Raw genomic sequence first — 14,915 nt, 5'->3', positions numbered from 1 at the left:
CTTCATTTGTAACCCACAAACAAATGCAGTTTCTCATGCTTCATGGACTCTAATATCACTTCATAGCAGACCTGAACCCAACTCTCCATTGAAAAGCCAGGGAAGCAACCACATTAAAATAGCTCTCTTCACTGCTTTTGGGCACACCAGAAATCTTTCATTTCAGGAGCTGCACTTAAGTGCCTGGGAGCACAACCTGAATAGATAGAAACGGCTGCTTAAAATCATTTCAATAGCTTCAAGTGGACCAGTTGCGGTTAAGTCAAGCCTAACAAACAAGGCATTATTATAGAAGACAGAAAGAAATAGTGCTTTGCCCTATTTAAGCTACAGTCACTTTTCAGAAACCCCTTTTGTGACTTAGCTGATGAGAGAGACTGGCCATAACCCAACAGTTCAGATCTGCATGCCATCCAGAGTCCCCTGCCACCTGGGAGAAGGGGTGCAGAAAGCAAAGAGAAGAGTCATCCACCACACACCAGGGTTAGGGATAGAAGAGAAAAATAAGGACCCACTCCAGACTTAGGATATCAAATGGCACATGACACAGCAGCTAGGACAACCTCCTCCATGCCTTACACTGCGAGAAGGTGGTTGTTCAGGGAGGCAAACCTTTGCAGGCAGCTTCTCAACACGCATGGCCATGGCAGAGTGCCTCAAAAGCAACAGCTGATATAAACAGGCATGATGCCAGAGCGGCATCACCGCAGCAAAATGCAGAGATGCAGGCTCGTCAAAAAAAAGTAAGTGGGAGACGGACGACAGAGGAATGCACAAGCCAGGCCTCATCTCCAGAAGAGCAGCAAGATGAATGGAAATGAAGAGAAGGCCATCTTCTAAGCAATGGAGAAGCTGAAGGACCAACGTCACGACAGCCCAGAAGATACGTACAATATGTCCACTGGCTGCAGCCTCTGCTCTTAATTTGAAACCTCAAAACCAGCTACAAAAGCACTGACTGAGAAGCAGTCCCTGGCTACCTGCTCCAAAGCTCACACCATTTGGCCTTGCTCATTTAAAAGTTTAGCCAGCATGACCCATGTGCCCAAAGAGTCCCTTTCAAGAGATTTACAAACCCAGCCAAGCCTGGAAATCCATATTTCATCTGTATAACGCAAGCAGAGCATTTTTACCTCTTAATTTTTTGTTAATTTTAGTTCCTCGCTTTCTTTCTGCAGAGTTCCCAAGATTTCATGTCAGCTACTAACTCATCCCTCCTCCCAAAAGCAGGACAAGTGGCTACAAAGCCCAGGTTTGTCACCAGCGAGGAATCCTCTAGAAAGAAAACCTGCAGGAGAGAGATAAGAAGCATCTTCTCCACTCATCGGAATTCAGGGAAAAGACCAAAACAAGTATTAATGAGAGGCACTTAACTGCGCCTGTTCAGCAATCAATAACGCATGACAAGGTACACAATCGGGCCACGCACTTCACGCTGTCGCTGTGCTGGAGGTCCCAAATGGAGGGGTCCTCTGCTAATCCCCTCCTTGAGGTTGCATCGGCAGCTCTCCAAGCCCACGTCCCCTTCCACAAGCTCTCTCCATTAGAGGGGCAGGGGACCGGAGCGGTGACTAACATCTTGCAGTTGTGTTTAATAATTACCTTCATCCCGACTAGCTATGTTCCTCCTTTTTTTTTTTTTTTAATGAATCTAGTCCTTCCGGTTATTTAAAAATATCACTTGTTTGTCCATGCCAATGAACGCTCTGGAGCCTTTCTCTATATGTGGCTGGCATTAGCACAACGGGTGTCACAGAGAGGGGGCACAGGGCTGCTTGGTGGGGCTCTACTCTGATGTCCTGCGTGGGGAAGAAGTGCAAGTGGGAGGACGTGACCACAGACGGATGCAGGGAGATGCCGTCAGAGCTGTAGGGACCCATTCGGAGAGCGGACTGATGCCTGCAAGAATGCACATTGTGGCTCAGGAACCTATTTACCTTTCATGCCTGTTTCACATAAAACCTTCGTCTGTCACTAGTCTGGCTTCTCCTCCACATCGCCCCTGTAGGGACCATCTTGTACGCCCGGCCCACAAGCACTGGGCACAGGAGGATGGCTAAGGGGACCAGGCCAAGGGGATGCTCCCCCTGCCTTCCACTCTTACCAGCAAGATTCCTAGGCTGGCATTTGAGGGCGCTTCAGTAGGTCCCGCGGCACAGGCTGTGGGAATGGCTTTCAGCTCAATTACCCTTCACATTCCAATTCCATAACGCTCCAATGAGGCTTTTTAACCACCCCCACCCCACCCCCCCAAAAAAGCATGCCTGCTGCAGCCCAGCCTCAAGAGCAAACGTGCAGAAGGGATGCGACTCGCAGCCCTTGCAGCCAGCATGAGGTTTGACTCTTCTGTCCCTGCTGCCCACCCTTCCTGAAGGTCTCCTCGAGGCTGCCTTCTCCTCTCCTTGCCAGGCACCCTCCTGCCAGGGATTGGGCTCCTTCTTGCTCTTCTTCCAGCCTCCGCTTGTCTCTTGAGCTTCCAAGCCCAAAACACCAGATGCAGAGAGATCAGGCTCCTCGGAGATGCACATTAGGTGCAAGCAGAAAGCACCATTGCTGCTGCTTGGGCCACCAAGCACCCCCGTACACCCCACACAGACAGGTCAGCATGACTCAGACACTTATGCTCTTCTTTTCAGAGGTACTTGCCATAAGAAAATAATGCAGTGAAGGATTCACTGCTTCATACAACTAAGTGAAAAACAGGTCTGTCATCTTCCAGAGAAGAGCTAACCTCCTCCTGACATCATCTGAGCAGATCAAAGACAACATGTGAGCACACAGCAAGACACCAGTTAAGATAATGATGAGGGACTGATAGTGAAGCACATGCACTGAATCATAGAATCATTTAGGTGGGAAAAGACCCTGAAGATCATCAAGTCCAACTGTTAACCTAGCACTGCCAAGTCCACCACTAAACCATGTCCCTAAGCACCACATCTACATGTCTTTTCAATACCTCCAGGGATGGGGACTCAACCACTTCCCTGGGCAGCCTGATCCGATGCCTGACTACCCTTTCAGTGAAGAAATTTTTCCTAATACCCAACCTAAACCTACCCTGGCACAACTTGAGGCCATTTCCTCTCATCCTATCACTTGTTACTTGGGAGAAGAGACCAACGCCCACCTTGCTACAGCCTCCTTTCAGGTAGTTGTAGAGAGCGATAAGGTCTCCCCTGAGCCTCCTCCTCTTCTCCAGGCTAAACAACCCCAGCTCCCTCAGCCACTCCTCATATGATTTGTGCTCTAGACCCTTCACCAGCTTCGTTGCCCTTCTTTGGACATGCTCCAGCACCTCAATGTCCTTCTTGTAGTGAGAGGCCCAAAACTGAACAGAGTATTCAAGGTGCAGCCTCACCAGTGCTGAGTACAGGAGGACGATCACTTCCCTAGTCCTGCTGGCCACGCTATTCCTGATGCAAGCCAGGATGCTCTTGGCCTTCTTGGCCATCTGGGCACACTGCTGGCTCATGTTCAGCCAGCTGTCAACCAAGACCCCCAGGTCCTTTTCCACCGGGCAGCTCTCCAGCCACTCTTCCCCAAGCCTGTAGCATGAGGTGGTTGTGACCCAAGTGCAGGACCCGGCACTTAGCCTTGTTGAACCTCATACAGCTGGCCTCAGCCCATCAATCCAGCCTGTCCAGATCCCTCTGTAGAGCCTTCCTACCCTCCAGCAGATCAACACTGCCACCCAACTTGGTGTCATCTGCAAACTTCCTGAGGGTTCACTCAATCCCCTTGTCCAGATCATTGATAAAGATATTAAACAGGACTGGCTGCAATACTGAGCCCTGGAGAACACCACTTGTGACCAGCCATCAACTGGATTTAACTCCATTCACCACAACTCTTTGGGCCCAGCCATCCAGCCAGTTTTTAACCCAGCAAAGCATATGCCTGTCCAAGCCATGAGCAGCCAGTTTCTCCAGGAGGATGCTGTGGGAAACAGTGTCAAAGGCTTTACTAAAGCCTAGGTAGACAACATCCGCAGCCTTTCCCTCATCCACTAAGTGGGTCACTTTGTCATAGAGGGAGATCAGGTTAGTCAAGCAGGACCTGCCTTAGGAGGTGCAACCTTGCTGAAAAAGTACCATTTGCCCTGCAGAAAGGGGTAGGTCTTGTGTTTAAGGCCCTCAGAAATGAGGTCATCAAGGGAAGGTCTTGCAGAGAAGGTCCCCTGTGATATGTGGTGGGATACCAGGCTGGCCTATCCATGTTAGAAGGATGCAGGCTTCCAGCTTTCTCCCAGCCCATCCCCTGAAGCTCACACAAGCCCTCAGGCCTGAGCAGGAGTTGGCACACAAGGTAGACGTGCTCAAAGGCGACGCTGGAGCTACGCCCCACAGGGCAGAGGCAACCCCAGCTGTGTGACACCTGGACTTTAGCCCCAACACCCATTTCCCTGCTGACTGCAAGGACTGAGGTGAACTGCAATGCCGTAGTCCTCAGGGGCTCATACCAGAAGAAACAGACTCTTTGCAAAATTTCCTTCCTCAAATGCACGAGTTATATATAGGAAAACAAAATATCCACCTGTCCTGCTATTTCACCAACCAGCTGAAAATGCCTGCGATGCTTCACGGGCCATCAGCTAACCACTGCAGTGGAACAGCTTTATGCTTTAACCTCAAAGGGGACTCATTGGCAGCACACCTCAGAGGGGGCAGCATTTGCTCCTAGGAGGCTGAGAAATCTGCACATGCACACATCTGGCTGTGTGTTTCCAGCATGTTTAACAGAGTGATTTTTCCAAGTGCTGGCTCAGTAGTTCCTGACCCGTGTAGGTTTGGGGTCCTCCAAATCACACGCGCAGCAGAAATCATTTCCCCATTCCAGTTGCTCCTCAAGGTCCGGTTATGGTACGAAGCAGAGGTAGGTCCCCCTTTCTCCAAAGCTCAGGGGGCTGCCCTTTTCACTTACCTCTAAATAAAGATTTACTAATCAGTAGAAGACACTTACATCTTCCACGCTTGGTAATGAACTGAGAAGTGCTAAAAAAAAACCAACAACCAAAAAAACCCAAAAAACAAACCACATCTTGGATGAGCATACCAGCCTATGGGTTACAAACTCCTTTTTTTTTCCTCCTTAAACACCAGTAGGAAGATAGTGCTAGTGGCCACCCTGGCACAAACAGCCAGACCCCAGGTCATCTAAGCAGGAGGTGCCTCCAAACACGTATGAGCAAATGAGACTCATCACATACAGGCTTGGCAGGAGGTGGCCAACCTAATTAATATCTCCTCCCTTCCCTCCTTCTCATTACTCTTTCAAGTTTGATTTACAATTGCGGGCCAAGCCTATCTGGAAGTGACATATCAACATGATGAAAACCAAGGCAGGTTTGAAAAACAGGAAGGCTGTCAGTATAACCATCACCTGAGCTCAGAGGAGACGGGTGGGCTGTGGCCGAATACACCACACTTGCACCTCAGCAAGACCCCCAGGACCATGCTGAATAAGCTCAGTCCCTGGAAAGAGAGGGACAAACAACTATTGTCCCATACAGGGGACAGCCACCAGCTCTCTCAGTTCCACCCATGCACCTTTTCACACTTTGCTTAATTATTTAGAGACTCATTAGGACACGGAGCTGGCTTGCACAGCTATTTGTTGAGACCCTTTGCATGCACATGCAAGCATGTGTGTGAACAAAACCACCTCGTGAGCTGCTGCTCATGCTGAAAAAAGAGCAGAGCCTGACATTTGGAGAGCATGGCAGAGTGGCAGAAACATAGTAGGAGTTGGGAAAGGGGCAGTGGGGAGGCAAGGAAACGACAAAAGCGTATTTACCGCACATTTGCTCAGTTCTGCTGCTCAGAGAAGCAGAACTGAGCAAGCCTGGTGGCAATATTGCATCGGTGGAGATGATCTCCATAAATGCCCAGCAGCTCAGCATCACACTGCCTCCGAGGCAAGCCTTCCCGCACAACATGAGCTGTTTGAACCCACATCCACCTGGACTGGGTTTGCATCCTCATTTAGAAAAAAAAAAAAAAAAGCTTTTCAAATCTCCCATAAAACAAATTCTGAAAATTAAGAAACTTCCAGGTTTCTTTTTCTTGAAACAAAATTGCCTTGAACCCTGTATTCAATTTTCCTGCTCTCTTCATTGTTCACACGGACAAAATAAATCAACCACATTTTAAGTTTTAACAGCAATTAATGGTTGAAATTAAGCAACGGCTTATTATTATTGAAGCTTCTTCCTAGATCAAATTTCTCCCATTTGTAATGAAAATAGTTTGAAACTGATACAAACACTTCAGTTCACACATAAATATTTAAAAAAAGAGACTGATTTAGTCTATTATTTTATCACAAAGTATGACCAGCAGGAGAAAGCTTATTATACATGACTGTCACTGACACATTACAAACTAATAAAACACAAAATGCAATTCTGAAAATGAAATTGGAATGAATCTATTGCAAGAGCAATTTTTATTGTTCTTTTGAAATGCTATTTCTGCCCAGCTTTGCTGTCAAAATGGCAACATTTTTCCTAAATATTTCCATTTTAATTAAAACCGGCGTTTTTATTGAAAAAACGCTTTGGCGAGCCTCTTCTGCCAGCTCTAGCTTCACCTTCCCTAGCTGCACTGAGCAAGGATGCTAACATGTGCCCACCTCGCAGGTCTGCTGCTGAGCTCAATTATCTCAGGTTGAAAAGAGCCCATATCCTAAAACAGTAGCAGCTGGGGCACTCTCCCCCAGCACAGTGCATTTCTGTATGACCTTAATCGCGCCTTAATTTAGGCAGCACAATTGAAAAAGGAGCCCAAAACAACAAACTGCATGATTACACAGGTAAAAAGAGTTCACTTACAGTGAAATCACTTTTTACTGAAGGCTCTTTTTGCTCTCTTGCAGTTGCTACCCGCACGCTGCCTTCGCAGCCTGAACGTGTTAATAAACATTTCTACGGCCAGGCACGCTCCCACTGCCGACTTAAAAGATGATGTACGGAGAGGGAGGTAAACAAAACCATGGATGCAAAGGGAGGGGATGCAGCTTTTGCTGGCTGGCACGAGATAATAAGTTACATCCCAGGCTTCTGGGAGAATATTGTAACCGGAGGAAAGAAAGATAAAACAAAACTAATTGCTAGCAGGTCACATTCATTAGCTCCTCGCTGCTCTGCCCGTTTCTGGCAGCAGAGAGCCCTTCCTCCTGCCGGGGACAAGGAAGAGACCTTGAAGCCATCTGCTGCCCAGATGTGTAAGTGTAATTATACTGAAAAGGCTGGGCTCGAACGCCCCGCGTGGGCGTTTCTACTCCCCTGGAAAAGAGCAGCCTTTCAGCCCAAACCTAAATTGCTCCTGCAGCAAAAGATGCTGCAGGGCCACAAGCCACTGCCTCTGCTCCGGAGGAAGCGTGCCTGGTCTGAGCAATCCGGTTGCTTGCTGCCAGAGGGGCCAAGGGGATCCTGAGGAGCCATCATCACTTGGTGTTGGCCATCCTGAACTCGGACATCATCCTGACCTTGGGGATGGGCCTGGAACAGACACCCACAATAAACTCAGAGCTTTGAAAGTCAGCAAGGGATGGGCAGATATCGGGTCTCAGCACCCATACAAAGAAACTCCTACAGAGCACCCAAGGGTGTGCCTGTGTCCTGGGGCTGCTCAGGAGCTCAGCGAGTGAGGATCTTTTTCCTTGTCCCCATTTCTTCCAACAGGAATGATTACTGATGTGTCCAAGTTACCTCTCTCCTCTTTGTCTAGGTGTTCCTTGCTTGCAGAATGCTTCTGTACACTTTCTCTTCCTCTGCCCCAAGACTATTTCTTTGGCTCCAGGAGTCTTATTTTCCCAGCATGACAGCTCCTCCACAGACGCACTGAATTACTTGCTGCCCCACACTAGCTTTCCTTTCAGCTCTAAATCTGCTGTTTTCTCCCCTTTCTGCTTTCCCCTGCCTCCTTCGTCTACCCCAGCCTTACACTGCTCAGAACAGCACGACTATTTCTAATTTGCAGGCTGCTCCCCCTCCTTGCTGCAGTATCCTTCCAGAAAGAGCCCAAGTTTTGCCTGGTGGAAATGACTGTTATCTCCAGGACACTTTACACATTACTTCCACGCCATTTGGAGTTTTCCGCCCCAGTAGTTTCTGTTGTGTCTCTCATTTCACTCCTTGGGCATGTGTTTTAAAGGACCAGGGTCTCCTATTCATCAGTGAAGCCAGACAAGTGACAGGGCTGCCAGAGGTGGAAACTTTCTTTCTCCCCAGGACATCAGGACATCACTCAAGACCCTTTGATGTTCTCCATCTGGCATCACAGTATACGCATCAGCAATAATGACAAAAACTTGCACACAGACGACCTTCAGAGGGAAGGATGCTTCCAGGTCTGAGCACCTGTTTCATCACACAACGGCTTTCCCCATGCAAGGAAAGGAGAGACCTCCATGAGCCTCCCAGCCCCGTGCAACCCCCACCCCCTGCCGTACCCAAGCCATTCCACTCAAATCCTCCATGTCGTATCATACAGATGCAGCATGACTCTTTAATAAGCACCTCACCCCTTGACAAGAAAAGTGAAAAGAAAAGTTTCTACATAAATCCCATGGACATCGCTGATGTTGGCTGCACAAACCCTTTAGCCCAAATGTTGTTTTACTCAATGCACTGCAGCCTGTTTTAAGCACCTTTCTTTGGTGCTGGCAGAAAAGAGCAGGGAGAAGATGGCAGCTGCCACCTGGTGCGCTTCCAAGCTCTTGCCCAAAGGAACCGCCAGCATCCGAAAGCCAGAAACGAATGCCCAAGACAGTGCCCGAACTTCCCTGCACTTAAACAGCCTGTTTATGTTTTGCTTGCATGTGGAAAGTGGGGATCTTTATGAATATTTACAAACTCGCCCCAGAGCCAAACGTACCCAGCGTGCCAACACACATGGCATCCCACCCGTCAGAGTAAGCTCAGCCTGATGACTTGTGCATTATTCACATCCCTCAGTCCCTATCTGCTTGCTACTTTCTCAGCTCCCCTTCCTTCTGGTCTTCCACGCCAGTGCAAGCCAGGAGATGGTCATTCGCACAGCCTCTCGATTACTGATGAAAAAGGGCGTCCCACAGCCCTGCTGGCAAAATCTTGACTTGGCAATTTTCTCCATGTAAAGATACGTTTTAACATTCAATCTTCCTGAGCAATATAGTAATAGCCCCGTCTTGGCAGATCATGCAGGCTGGGCTTGAGAGAGGAGGGGAGAAGACATGATTTCTTTGAAGGATATTATATTATATTCTGTTGATTACAGAGCAGATGAAACCCTCTCAAAGGGATTATCTCATCCAGCTAAGAGATGGCTTTTTAATAGATGGACAGTACACCTGCACTACTGAAGGGAAGGCACACCCTTCACAACATGTCTCTGCTTCCATGAGTTTACTGGACAAAGTTGGAAAGTAATTAAAGGTTGCTCAAAAATTTAAAAAAAAAAAATCTCTGGAAAGGAGAAACATCAAAACAAACGCATAGTGACCAGCTCTGTGAAGCCAGAGAGATGGTATGGAGATCTAACCTGTTATTTTGTCAGCCAACTATTCCCTCAGGGCTGGCAGAGGCTGGCTTTGAAACCCGGTGACAATAAACACAATTTAAAATGGGGATGCTTGGGAAGTTTAGTAAATGTTTCACCTGCTGCAGATTATCACCACATACCTGTGCAAGAGACCCCCTTGCTGCGGTGAGCACCGGCCAAAGCCTTGCCTCCCACTTCTTGAACAAGCGCAGGAGGTGAGAGATCACCCTTGGTTCCCAGCACCCACCATGCCGATAGCATGCCAGGGTGGAGAGGAGACAGACGTGTTTGCCTACCCAGGAAAGAGAACCAACTTTCTTCTGGCCAACACTGGTTTAATGAACACAGCTTGAATAATCTGCCAAAAAAACCCACCATAAAATAAAATTGCATACGAAGTGCTGCGGAGGAGCTCAATACGCTTGCAAATGTTGTGCCCGCAAAGGTGGTGGAGGGAAGGGAAGGCTGGATTTGGTGGATAAGTTATTCACAGTAAATTATTTGTGCAGTTCTAAAATCCACACAAAAGCATAAGGGCAAGGAGAGAAGGAAAACAGCGAGCGGGGAGAAGTGGAAAAAAAAAAGAAGAAAAGAAACAAGGAAGGAAAACAGCCAGCAATGGTTACAGGCCATTTTGCAATGTGGCAGGAACATCTTTCTTATCAGTTCTGTTATCATCTCCTTCAATTTAAAGTCTCTTTATTTAAGGGGGGGGGGGGGGGGTGTTGGGGGGGACACCAAACCCAAAAGGTGTCTGGGAGCGTGCAAGGGAATGGCTAATGGGGCTGAAGTGGGAGCTAACGCTCATTGCAGCTGCTTCGTATGCGCAGCATCAGGCCTCAGAGCCATCGCAATAGAATTATATGAGCCCCTGAAGACTCCCGGGCAGGATGGCAGAGAAACTGATGTAATTACCGACATTATTACCATTAAAGCAAAATAATAATTTTAATTACAGCTAGGGCTTTTGGGGCTTTCGCTGATCCTCCCTGCTCCTGCTCACCATCTAGCATGGACTGGTTCCAGGCTGTGTAATGGGACAGGGCAGTGACAGTCCCCTCCTTTCTCTCCCCTTACCCACCAAACACCTTTCTGCACAATTAAAAAACAAACAAACAAAAAAAAAATCATAAAAGTCACTGTTTCAACTACACCACCATATTAAAGATGGAAATGATGACCAGCAGCTTGTGAAGGCTACTCCCCAAGCAGAAGGGACTGCTGTTGATGGTAAGTGCCTGCCTGCCTGCCTCCCAATTAAAATAAATTGGTAAATCAGGGCTGAGTTCAGGAGATGTAACACCTGCAAGTTGGACTGTAGTTGCCTAGCCCATACTGTGCGCTGCCCAGAAACTTTCCTCTCTATTTTTAAGCTCCTTTTCCCACAGCCCTGCCTCTTACTGGTGCTTGCCTGAACTCAAGATGAGATGAGCGCATTCCCAACATGGATGGTTGTGGTTGTAGATGCAGTGGGTGTCTTTTGAAAATAGACCCCCATTATAATTAATACCTCCTGTCAAGTTACAGATACTTTTTCGTGGTGCAACTGTCATCTCGTGAACGGCTGGGGTGCTAAAAGGCAGTCTTTGGCCCAGAGCCTGGCTGAGGACAGCTTTTTGCTGGAAGGTATAACCTAATAATACATATTACTTTATAAATTACTCAGTGTGTTAACTGTAACAGGAGTGAGGTGGGGAGAACATCGAAGGAGAGAAAACTCCACTGGAAACCTCCTGAGGGAACATTCAGCAAAGAAACCAACAATTAAGTGAGCTTTCTGCCAACACATCAAGACTGACAATGCTCCACGGCCAAGCAAAGGCCACAGATGGTTTGAACTTGATCAGCAGGCTCGGGATGCTGGGGGGTTATGGGGGAAAACAGCTCTTCATGAGAAGGTATTAGGCTTGCTTACCACACCACACAACAGCCTCAACATTTGAGGAACCTCTGCAGGACCCAAGATGTGGTCCTGTAGACGGCATAGAGACACAGAAGAGAGGTTTGCAGAGCCATACCTTTTAAGCATAAGCTTAAAGGATGTTCACTTCAAAGGCAAAACGGAGGTCTGTGTGCCCAAGAAGGTCTCATGCTTGGAAGCTGAGACAGGAAAGCCTAGCAGGCACCTATGGGAACAGTCCACCCTAATCCCAACACAACACCAGGTACCACAAAACCAATGTGGGGGCTTGGCTCCACTTCACTTGCTCGGTTCTCGTAAACCCATTGAGCTGTGACAATCCGACAAGACTGAGTTTCCTACAGATCCAGTCAAATGGAAAAATAGATTAGATAAAGCAGATTGGGCTTGTCAGAAACCAAGGCATCGCCACAACAGCCTGCCACAGGCTCAGCATTATATCTTTCCTGATTTAAAAGCCAAACCCTGAGACTCCCAGGAACATGGTACCCTGGGGCTGGGTGAGGATGAGGAGGATAAAAAAAGAGTGCATGCAAGAGGTGAAGTGCAAGGGATGCATCCAAAAGGAGAACAAACCCTGAAGGTCAGAGTAGCAAGCACATGAGCAGCTAACTAATGTACTACAGCAGCACCACAGGGCACAGACACAGGCGCACACGTCCTAGCAAACTGGAAAGCCATAAAAGTCTATTATAGCAAATCAAACAGCAGTCAGCATGACAGCCATTAGCCTGAAATGAATACACGAGAACTTAATGAGCTCTGTCGAGGCCAGCTTGGTGAATTAAGTTGCCAATTCTAGCAGGATTCCCCTTTTCTTTACAGACTTGAAAGCACCCGCGCCGCCTCGTTGCCTTTTGACAAGCAAATCACGGGGCGCCCTTGCCCAGACGGGACGGACGATTACGCTAGAGCAACGTCCCTCTCCAGACACGTGGGCCCTTGCTCAGCTATTCCAGGCAGGTGCCAGAGATGCAATTAAGACACAATGAGAGCAGAGAACTAGTGGCATCAGCCTGACACATGAGCGATCCCCAGTCTGGGTATTCGGAGCTGCTGCGATGTGGAGGAACCCATGGTTAAACTGAGCATCCTCTCTCCCCCCTCCCCACACCAGAGAGGAATCACAGTCCGCAGCCCATGCCCAAATAAATTCCCATTCTCAAATCAAGTGGACTGCGTAAAACACCATGACGGGTATTTAGAGGCAGTATTGTTTTTAAAGGTCAGTTTACTTCATGTTCCATTTATTTATGCACACTCTTCTTTTGACTTTCCTAGTGCCACACAATAGCAGTGAGGTTTAAATAGCCTTTCTGTTGCTGCTCCATTAGCTAGGACAACTGCAAATCGATACACCCATTTATCTCAAAATTAAAAAGAGAAAAACCCTCATTAGCTGCCAATTCTGCACAGAGCCAGCCTATGCAAAGCTGCACTAGCTCTTCTGCTAGCCCCTTCTCCACCCCCAAGCTCCAGTCCCTGTTTATTCATTAGCTATAGGCCCTTCAGCTTGGGCTGGGTGGTCTTTGAGGCAGATTTTGCTACACATGCCCTTGCTGTTCACCCTGACCTGAGCTGTCTGGAGCATGGTGGTGACCTGGGGATGCCATCATCGCCTACCACGGCTGGCTCCCCAGCCTCAGCTGCATCCAAGGTGTCTCCTGGCTCTGGGGGGGCCTCAGCTTCTGAGGGCACATCTCCATGCCACATCACCTCCAGCTTTGAGTACTTGTGGACAAGCAACAGGGACAACCCATGGCCCAGCAAAACTCTCAAAGCAAGAGGGCATCTCTTCCTCGAGAGCCATGCCAGCACACACAGAGTAAATTCACTGCTCGCATCTCCCACGGACCATAGCCCTTGGAGGGTCCTCCTTAGGTGGTGGGACCCCATCCCTTGCTTTCACAGTGCCTGACAAGGAAAATCTGTCTCGCCGGCAGAAGAACGGAAACGCCTTCAGGATGCTGGCTGAGCAACGAATTTGTGGCTCATTATCTCTGATCGGTGCCCTTGGTTAAAGATCATGGATAGAAACTGGAAACTGGCACATGATGCCTTATAATTAGATTAGGCCACCCTCCAGAAAAGCGCAGCTCTGAAGGCCAAGTGGCAGAGCAGGTGCGCTAGGGGAAGCACCGTGCTTGCTATACCTCAAACAACCAAATGGTCCTGGAAATGCCTCCTGGTAAAACCACAGCTCACGTGCAAAGCAGTGTGACACACAAGAGGGAGGCTCTGGGGTTCAGCCTCTTCTTCTTTTATTTAGTTTTTGTCCAGATCATGTGCCTGCAGTTCCCTTTCCTCAGCCATCCTTAATTTTCCAAACCAGCCCTGGACCTTTGCCCTCCCTGCTCCCCAGGCTTGATGCAGGTTGATAGGAAACGTGGAAGCCTTAAGATTCGTAATATCAGCTCTTAGAGCAGAAGTGATGAGCAAGAGGACACAGGGCACGGCTGCTCCGGATATATGAACACTGGGGCTTAACACAGCACCAATTCCCAGGGGACACACAGAAACCCACTTTGCATCTCTCTCTTCACATGGAGAAGGGAGTCCTGTGTACCAGGTGTAGTAAACAGCAAAACCAGAGGTAAATCTGAGGGCAAGGGAGAGAAGACTATTCTCCTTCAGTCCTATTGACATTCCTTTTGCTTTGCAGACAGACCATCACCAGGAGGAGCGGCAGCAAGGCAAGACAGCTACCCATCAGCTTCCAGAGGCCCGAGCAGAAAGGCCAGAGAGAGGAGCTGCTTGTGCAGCTTTTGCCAAGTCATTTCTGCACCGTTTGTGCTTTAAAGAGAAGAAATGACTCTGACCCAGTGTCATTCTCAAAGGGAGGTTTCAGATGACTTGGCGCAAAGATGAGACTAAAACTCCTGGCTCATACATCACAAGCAACCTAATGAAGAAACTTCATCCTCGCAGCAGAGGGACAGGGAAAGATCAAAGCCCAGCACAGCAAGGCGTCAGCAGTCAGCATATTAAATAAACTGTTGTAACACAATCATTTGCACCTCTCAATTACCAAAGACTGCTTGATTCCACACACACAGACACACACTTGACCTCATCCACACCCCGAGGCATGCTCTCAGAAACACAGGCTCTGCCCTGGCACCAGGGTGCAAGAGGGAGAGGTTTCCTCCATTGGAGGACACAAAATGCCTTACTAATCCTTTATTTCAAATATAATACCCTTTGTCCTCCTAGCACCAGCAACTACCTTTCACTCTGCATCTTTAAAGTCTAAATTCACATCAGATCTGTAAGTTCTTGGCATATTTCTGCCAAGCTGAGCTCTAGGTGCGGAAGCTCTCCCTGACGGTATGACTGTCACCTCCTTTGCAATGGCCAGCACAGAGAGAGAGCAGCAGAAGATTGTGGACACTCTGTCCTCGGAGATATTCAACACTTGGCTGGATAAAGCCCTAAGCAACTTGATCTAACATGAAAATTCTCTCTGCTTT

General features: G+C 48.3%; 1 protein-coding gene across 1 annotated transcript in view; it reads right to left on the bottom strand.

Moving 5' to 3' along the window:
- Positions 1–14,915, bottom strand: part of CDH23 (cadherin related 23) — a 216,835-nt gene that overhangs the window by 145,822 nt on the left and 56,098 nt on the right. The window lies entirely within an intron of this gene.

Source organism: Nipponia nippon, unplaced genomic scaffold, assembly GCF_047370975.1.
Source record: "Nipponia nippon isolate SJK-2023a ecotype South Korea unplaced genomic scaffold, ASM4737097v1 scaffold_3, whole genome shotgun sequence".
Taxonomy (NCBI): domain Eukaryota; kingdom Metazoa; phylum Chordata; class Aves; order Pelecaniformes; family Threskiornithidae; genus Nipponia; species Nipponia nippon.
The sequence above is the reverse complement of the archived record's forward strand: the minus strand, read 5'-3'. Positions and strand labels throughout refer to the sequence as shown.